This window comes from Dromiciops gliroides, chromosome 6, assembly GCF_019393635.1.
Source record: "Dromiciops gliroides isolate mDroGli1 chromosome 6, mDroGli1.pri, whole genome shotgun sequence".
NCBI classification, from domain to species: domain Eukaryota; kingdom Metazoa; phylum Chordata; class Mammalia; order Microbiotheria; family Microbiotheriidae; genus Dromiciops; species Dromiciops gliroides.
Window position 1 is genome coordinate 144,282,522 of NC_057866.1, and position 9,087 is coordinate 144,291,608.

Genomic DNA, 9,087 nt, shown 5'->3' on the forward strand with positions numbered 1-9,087 from the left:
TCACTCACATTTATTATTTTTCATAATAGAAAAGGCCAATTGAAATAAAGAAAAGATGATCCCATTCTCTACAATCATTTCTTCAATCTAATCATGTTGCAAAGTACTCCCTTACCTAAATTTGTAATGTGTCTAAATATGTACTCTATTCTAGGCAAAAAAAAATGTAACAAGGTAATTCCTGGACTCATATATTTGGTGGCAATAATGAGAATCAGAAAACAATATTTTTATACAGGGATTCATTAGAAGCAGATTAATAAACCATAGCTGTAATAGGTTTTCCTTATACAATTGTAGAATACTGAATTTTGAAGGAAACTTAGGGGTCAGATAGCCCAATCTCTTCTCTGAAATAAAAATCTCCTCTACAACATTGCTGATAAGTCATGACCAATCCTCTGCTTAAACACTTGCACTTATCACATCACTACTTCTTGAAGCATCCATTCCACTCCCATCAATCTCTAATTTTTTAAACAACATTTTAATTGATGTCAGAATGTTTTCCTGGTAGTTTCTAAGTGTTAGTCTTGGTCCTTTACCTTTAGGGTTTAATAGTTCTTCTCCAGAGGTCCCCAAATTACAAAAAATATTGAATTTTAAGATAACAAGTTTCTGTTGTAATCCTATACATGTTATATTTTATGCTTTTTAAAATATCAGTCAGAGAAAATGTCCATTAGGTTCATCACCAAAGTGCTTCATGGCATAAGAAATGTTAAGAAATCCTGTTTTAAGACAAAGCATAACATGTTTTGTTTCTTTCATATAAAGAAGAGAATTGTTACATCCCTGATAATATGGTAAGTCTTTTCTCTAAGCTAAATGTCATAAATTCAGTTAAATGATTGATCATCATAAAACATGGTCTTTTGCCCTTTCATTAATTTTATTATATTTTGCTCCAACTTATCCATATTCTTTGTAAAAGTAGGTTACAGTACTCACACACACACACACACACACACACAAATTCATTGAATTTTTCTTTGAGAAGTCTGGAACTAGCAAAATGGTGTCTCAGTTAATATAACTCTTCAGCTTTGAGCATCTTTCTGGTTAGATCCTAATGCCCAATGACCATATAGATGTTTGTATTCAAACAGAACTTTGAATTTATATGTGGCTTAAGCAATGCTAATGACAAAATTGGAAGAGACTTTATATATTTTTATCTTTTTAAAGATATATCGACACATTTTATTTTGACAGAACTGTCACTACTCAACAAATATCTTTGAAAACTAAATTTTTCATAGAAAGTACATTTTCTGATAATTTTATTGCCACTAATAGTGCTAACATTGATCATCAAATAGTTAAAAAGGACAGATATATGAAAGAGGTTTGTATATGGATATAGAGATGTATGTATGTATAAATGTACACACATATATTACACATGTGTATATTTGAATAGAATTTTGCCAATATATTTTGTTCTTATACCTTGGAACATGAATAAGAAAATCCATTTTTATAATGGAATAGTAATTTTATTTTGTCCATAAAGTGTATATGTATATGTACGTGTGTGTGTATATGTGTGTGTGTGTGTGTGTGTATGAAAACAAAATATTTAAATGCTTTAGGGTAAGAATTCTCATTTCACATGTTGAAATAAAAGATCAAATTATAGTACCATATTTCATAAGTATATGATAGAATAAAACCATTAATTGATCATTAGAATCTCACTAATAACTTTAAAGCACAGGCAGCCTTAGGAAACTCAATTATCAGCCAACTCCATTTATCACTTTTTTATCAATATTTTCTCACTGTATTTCTTTTGCTTCTCACAACTTATGTCACAGCATATTCATACTCTGTTTCTCCTACAATTATAGCTCTTTTGAAAGGAAACATGTCTCCTAAAAAAGAAGAAAAATATTACTTAACCTATATATTAATTCAAAAAACAATCTCAATTAAGATATCTACATGTTCTTTTCTTTTGTTTTCTTTTTTTTGGTGAGGCAATTGGGGTTAAGTGACTTGCCCAGGGTCACAAAGCTAGTAAATGTTAAGTGTCTGAGGTTGGATTTGAACTCAGGTACTCCTGCATCCAGGGCCAGTGCTTTATACACTGCTCTATCTAGCTGCCCCCTGATATCTACATATTCAAAAGCCAAAAGGACCTAACAGGAAGGACTCTAAGATTTGAAGAGTCACATAAACTGAGAAACATATTCACTTTTAAATATTCTTAGAAGATTGAAATGAGTTTTGGACTAAGTAAATTTTTAACTCTGAATGTCTATAATCACCATAGATGATATTTTTGTCAGTGATAGTAATGGAGACACTCAGAAATCAGTGGGGGGAACTGTTGCCCCTAGTATTGCAAATCAGGATGATGATGACATCACATTTTGTAACAGAAAATCAATTATTTTAGTATAATCTATCTGTGAAGGTAAAATGATTTCCTTAGATTTTATTTATTCTACATGCTTTAAGAGCCACTTAGCAGATCATGATCATCAGGATCGTGATCATGATGACTAAATAATTGTATCAATAGTAGCAATTCTAGTAGTAGAAGTAGTAGTAGTAATAGTGCTAGTGGTCGTAGTAATATTTTAAAATAATTTAAATGATTATTTAAAGTAGTATTTCCCCTGTCTTTATGAAGTCATATAGCTTCATTATTCCTATTTTCTCACCACAAAATCACTCACTTTTCAGTTGCTGCAGCATTGGTTTTGTTTCCACTTTTGAATTGAAAGTGGTATATAAAAGGTTACTGATGACTTCTTAAAAAAAAATCCAGTTGTCTCGTTCTCAGGCTGCAGGCTTTGGAATTTCTCATCAATAATACTTTCCCTCCTCCTTATTTTGGGTGGAAATTTGTTCTCTGTCTAGCTATGTAACTGCTCTTTCTTAGTCTCCTTTTCTGGCTCATCATCATGCATGATGACCCTTTTCCTTTGTGCATATAACCCAAGACTCAGACCTGAAACATGTAAACATATTTTTTCCTATTCTCTCTCTCCCTCTCTTCTCCCTCTCTCTATCTCTCCAAATTCACCAGCCTTCTCAAAACTATAGCATCGACACATCAATTGTATTCAACAATCACTATGTGTCTTTTATATCAGAAATATTAAGTGAGGTAATGGGGATTTTTTTTGGTGTGCAATGGGGGTTAAGTGACTTGCTCAGGGTCACACAGCTAATAAGTGTCAAATGCCAGAGGCTGGATTTGAACTCAGGTTCTCCTGAATCCCAGGCCAGTGCTTTATCCACTTTACCAAGTAGCTGCTCCTGGGGATGTTTTTTTAAAGCAAACATAGAAACCCAGTTCTTCCTACAGACTGGATAAAAATGTTCACAGATTACCAAAAGTATGCACAAATTTGATACGCATGTGATCTTTGTCCCTATCCATGAAAAATATGTAATTTAAGATTCTAAATGTGGATTCTAATCTGTTCCCCTAGTTTTGGGGGAAACTGACTAAAATCACTGATAAAACAAGTTTAGGTTTTTAAGGGTTTATTGAAAAATAGAAAGAAAAAGATAGAGATCGGAATTCCAACAGCCTGGCATTCCTATCTTTCCTCAAATTTCCTGTGAAGTCCTTTGCCACCACCACCACCATCAAGTCAGGAACCCCAAAAGAGTGAGAGCTCTCCATGCAGGCTCTCTTTCCTCCTTCCTGTCTCCTCCCAGAAAATAGGAGGCTCCTCAAGTTGATTGGCTGGTAGCCTTGAGAGACAGCACCCATGAGCAAACGTCATTTCCTGACACCAAGGAAAAGCCACATGGCCTTGCCCTCTGAGGCATTTTCCTCATGGTGGAGCTTTCCCACAACAAGTCCCCAGTAGGTGGCATCATTCCAATCATTACACAAAAAATTAAGTTATCAAGCAGTTAGTTGATTGAAAAAAAACCACAATACTCTGTTTCATGCTTTAAACATTTTTAATTGGTTGAATAGCACTCTTTTTTTGGGTGTTCAACAATTTATGAACTCTGTTAACTATACTGTTATCAAAAACAAAGTTCACCAGAATTTTTAAGGAAAAAGAAAGGGAATTTTTCAAATTTTTTTGTTGATATACAGGCAAAGTATGAGTAGAATATTTGAGTTTTCCAAGACTTTTTCCTTGGGGAACTTATATTGTTCACTTTCTATGTTTTGAAAAATCATTCAATTAAGTATTTATTTTTGAATTTATTAGTGATCGATATTGTCTACCAATTTATATTTCTTTGCCATCCATGCACTCTGCCATTGGGAAACATGTATAGTATTTGCAACTAGGTGGAACAATAGATGGAGGGCTGGGTCTAGAGTCAGGAATACCTAAGTTAAAATCTGGCTTCAGTTAGTAGCTGTAAAATGAGATGGAGAACATTTCAAACCACTCCAGTATCTCTGAAAAGAAAAACCCAAGCAAGATCCCAAAGAGTGACAAACAATGGAATAACAAGAATTCTTGTCTACTGCTCATGTTCCCTATGGTTTTTTTTAAATAAAATATTCTTTCTCTACATAAAAATGCAAGATATATGAATTTATTTAACATTGGTGAGTATTATTTTACTTATCCTGACATGTTTTGGGGTTGTTAGCTATTATAATGTTTGTTTTACTCTTTGTATCTACAGGGAATTTGTGTGTTTGTGAAGGGAAAACTAGAATCAAAAGAGTATTCTTTGCTATGGTATTGGCATATTACTCTATCCAATATAAACCTCAAATTATTGGCTTAATTCTTTCATGTGCTTCATTGAGACCTTAATTCATTTTAAAATCCTTTTGTTGTCTAGAGGATTTGTAAACCATGGAGCTTTAGTCTATCTGATATAATTCTTATACATGCATAGTGCTTCCTTCTATTTCTCCTCAGTTTTTTTTTTCTTAACCTGAGATAAATAAAGAGCTCCCTGTGCAGCTACATTAGTTTCTTCATAAGCTTTTTTATCAAAGAAATAATTTATTTTTACTAGTTATCTGAATTCCATTTTTAAAGTCTCATATCTTTCTTGAAACATTTACTCCTTTAAAATCCAGATAATGGACTCATGTCTATTATTTCTCTGAAGATTTCTGGGTTTTTTTTTCTTTGTTTTGTTAAACTACTTTGTTAAAATATCTTTGGGTATTGCGAATCTAAGATGACAACAGCTTTTCCTGTGGTTCTTATCACTTCTTCAATAACATGGTTGTTTTCCCCCCTTGTTGGTTAGAGCAAGTAGCTTAAATTTACCTCTTCTCCTTACTCCCCCCCCAAAAAAAATGGTGAATAAGGCAAATTTCGAATTGATTCATGATGACATTGACTGAAAACACAATTTCAAATTATTATTTTAAATTATAATTGAATTAATTTTGAATATATTGTAAATAATTTCATTGTCAGTATTTTAGTTCTGAAATAAATATTAAGAAATCAGTGAGTTTGAATTCAAAGGAGAAGTGTATTAAACTTTGAATATTTGCTTTATAGCAGAATGAGAAACTTTAGATAGTAGTGGCACTGAACTTTTTTTTAAACAAAATAGTCAGCTTTAATAGAAAATATATTTAGCAACAATTCTAGCTACAAAAAAAAAACAACCCATAAGAAACAAAATTTTTCAGCATCTCCTCTTCTACCTTTTGAATGATGACCTTTCAATTAATGAATTCCTTTCTTCATTATATTAACATTTGGTTCCTCCTTGCCATATTAAAATACCTTATCACTCAATGAGGTCAACATATTCAAATTCATCATGGTCAGGTGATGTGCAAAGGCATTCAGGCAAATATACCTCCTCTTCCATTTCTGGGCCTGAAACATCTTTTGTCTAGAAATGTATTATTATCCAAAAGAGCTATTTGGCAATTTATAGTTCACTTTTTATCTATTCAATTGTTCCCTGGTATTCTTAGAACAGCAAAGCAAACCTTTTAAGGATAATAACATGTCAATTACCTTTAATTATACTTTAGCTCTTCCCTTTAAAAAATCTCTTATTTTACCTTCAGTTTCTGTCTAAATGGAACTTCTACTATTTGAAACCCTTAATGGAAACATACTTTCCTATTTCTTACAATGTTTGTTTTTATTAAATGCATTCTGTGTATCCGACATATTTTCCAAAGTGCACTGCTTTTACCAGAACATCTTAGTAAACTGGAAAAAAAATACACAAATGAAGTTGGATATTTACAAATGTTTCATTTCTATACTTATTTGATTTCTATTGCTAACCAGATCGTGATTTCAATCTATTTAATATCTGTTTTAGTAAATAAATATTAAGAAAATATGGACAATTAAGAATTGTATATAAATGTTCTACATAACTACACATACTACTGTCCAATTGCAAACATTTTGTAGTCTAGTGGTATAAATCTTAAATAGATATGGGGGCTATTAAACCATATTTAAGGATCTCTGCAAGACACGTATTGACTCAGAAAGCTACATATTAATATTTCCTCATATTTTACTTGCATTTATTTTGCTAAACATTTCTCAATTATTTTTTAATCTAACTTGCATAGCTCTCTGTAGTTTTATAGCTTTTAGGTCATGTGTTTGACATATCTGTTCTGCTCTCTGTAAGGATATAGACAAAGGAATCAGGAATTTCATGCAGTGAGTATGAATTTATAGAGGTGGTGACAATATTGATGACAACAATGATTCAAATGACAATGATACTTATATTGGTATTAATGGTGATATTATGTCGTTTATGAAGAGAGGAGCAAAGTTCAGGATTTGTGATTTTATCTCTGTGGAGGACAACTGGGGTAGAAATTCCCCCAAACAATTCTTGTTTTATATGAAATTTATTACCTTACAGAGTTACATGTGATGTTGAAACTTAAATGAGACAGCATATGGTAGCACAGATTGTATTTGTCAAAAGCAGGATCTGAATCTAGATCTTTCTAATTCCAATGGTGGCCCTCTATGGATAATATTATGTTGTTCCTTATCATAAAATAACTACCATATTGTGTTGTTTTTTGGATTGCAAAATTCCTTTCAAACTTTTTTTTTTATATGAGCCTTATAGCAACTGGATTAGTGAATTACTACAGAAAACATTATGATGAGGAAATTGAAGCAAAAGGAGCTTTTATGACATCCATTGTAATATATCTCTTAAATATCTGATGCATCACTTGAACTCATGTCTTGGTCATTCTAAGCCAGTCCTACTATTTGCAATGCCAAGCTGCTTGCATTAGTATGAAATATCCTTATCAGTAAAAAAATTACTATATGGGCATGATAATAGTGATTTGTTTATATGATTGTTGTGAGGACTTAATGAAATTAGATAAATAGATAAAAAGATACATAGATATAGATAATTTTGCAAACCTTAAAGTGCTAGAGAAATGTTAGCTCATATACCTGTTTTTGTTATTTTATTTTTATACTTCTTATTTATATGTATTTAGATTATATTTAGATTTTATTATGTAATATTATTTAAATATTATATTTATTAAAATTTATATATTATTTAATGTTATTTTGTCAACATTTGAAAAGAACCAATGATAACTTTTAAGAAAAACTTGGGTACATTTGTATGATGTGATACACAGTGAAGAAAGCAAATGCAAAAATTATTTATAGGCTATATTACTGTTAAGGAAAACAATACTAAACATCAATTGAACTAATCAATTGCAAAGACAATTGTTTCCAAAGAACTGATGATGGAAGACACTAGGACAGAGAATAGGAATTTAAAGTCAAGGATCTAGGTTTAACTCAGCCTTGTCACTTGTTATTTATTTATTTGAAGCAAAGTTATTTAATATATTTTGCCCTCAGTTTCCTAATCGTAAAAATGAAAGGATTGGGGGAGGGGGCAGCTAGGTGGTGCAGTGGATTAAGCACCAGGACTGAATTCAGGAAGATCTGATGTCAAATCCTGCCTCAGACACTTGACACTTACTAGCTATGTGACCCTGGGCAAATCACTTAGTCCTCATTGACCTGCAAAAAAAAAAAACAAAAACAAAGAAAAAACCCACCAAAACAAAAAATAAAACAAAACATAAAGGACTGGACTATCTGAATCCTAAGGCACATTCTAGTTTTAGCTATATGATCTTATTATATTTTTACTGGAATTGTAAAGGATTGCAGGTCCAGAATCTTGCACGTAATATTAAACAGGTGGGCACTTCTGGTCAGTTTTTTTTTTTTTTTGACAGTCTGTCAAGTTTTATTGTATGAGCCAAATAGAAGGGTACTATGTACAGAGGAGATAAGGGAGAATCATTTCTTGGTCTCCTCCTCCTTAGACAAAATCTTGATGGTCTCCTTCTTCTTAGTGTGTAGATGCTCTTCCCAATGCTTTCGTGCTTCCTTAGTCTCGGACCGGCGAGCTTCAGCCTGGTCAGCCAGTAGCTTCTTCCAGGACTTGTCTGCCTTCAGTTTATGAATGTGCTCTATGAGGATCCGCTTATTCTTGACCACATTACCCTTCACCTTCAAGTACAGGCTGTGGTACATATGGCGGTCAATCTTTCTGGATTCACAGTATCTTCAGAGTAGCCGCCATAGAATCCTCATTCGCCTCCTCCAGGTCACGTTCTCAGGCATACGAGCATTGGCAGTACCCTTTCTCTTACCAATGCCCATGTGCCTGCCGTTCTGGCGAGCCAGAGTATTTTTCCAGCATCTGGCACAGGAGTGCACAGTAAGAGGCTTCCACATGTTCAGCCCATCTTTAATCAGCTTCCTTATCTGCTGACGGGAATTGGCTTTGGCAATTTCATTGGTCCTATTGGGGTCAAGCCATACCTTCTTTTTTCCACATCGAAGGACACTAGAGGCAAGCCTCTTCTGAAGCCTGAGCATACTCATGGCTGCAGCTGCAGCACGGAAAAAGAAGGGAGAGAGCTTCTGGTCAGTTTTGGTTTAGTGTTTTTCTTTATTATAAGGGTGGTTCAGAATATGTGCCTCTTTCTCTCTCTCTCTCTCTCTCTCTCTCTCTCTCTCTCTCTCTCTCTGTGGGGGAGGGGGGCAGGGTATTGGGAAGTGAAGTTGATATATTGTTTTAAAAAAGTCATCAATAACACATTTCCTAAATAAATAAATAAGA

At 33.1% G+C, this 9,087-nt stretch overlaps 1 pseudogene; it reads right to left on the reverse strand.

Moving 5' to 3' along the window:
- Positions 1 to 8,174: 8,174 nt before the first annotated feature.
- LOC122732674 lies at positions 8,175 to 8,849 on the reverse strand (annotated as a pseudogene).
- Between the last annotated feature and the right edge of the window lie 238 nt (positions 8,850 to 9,087).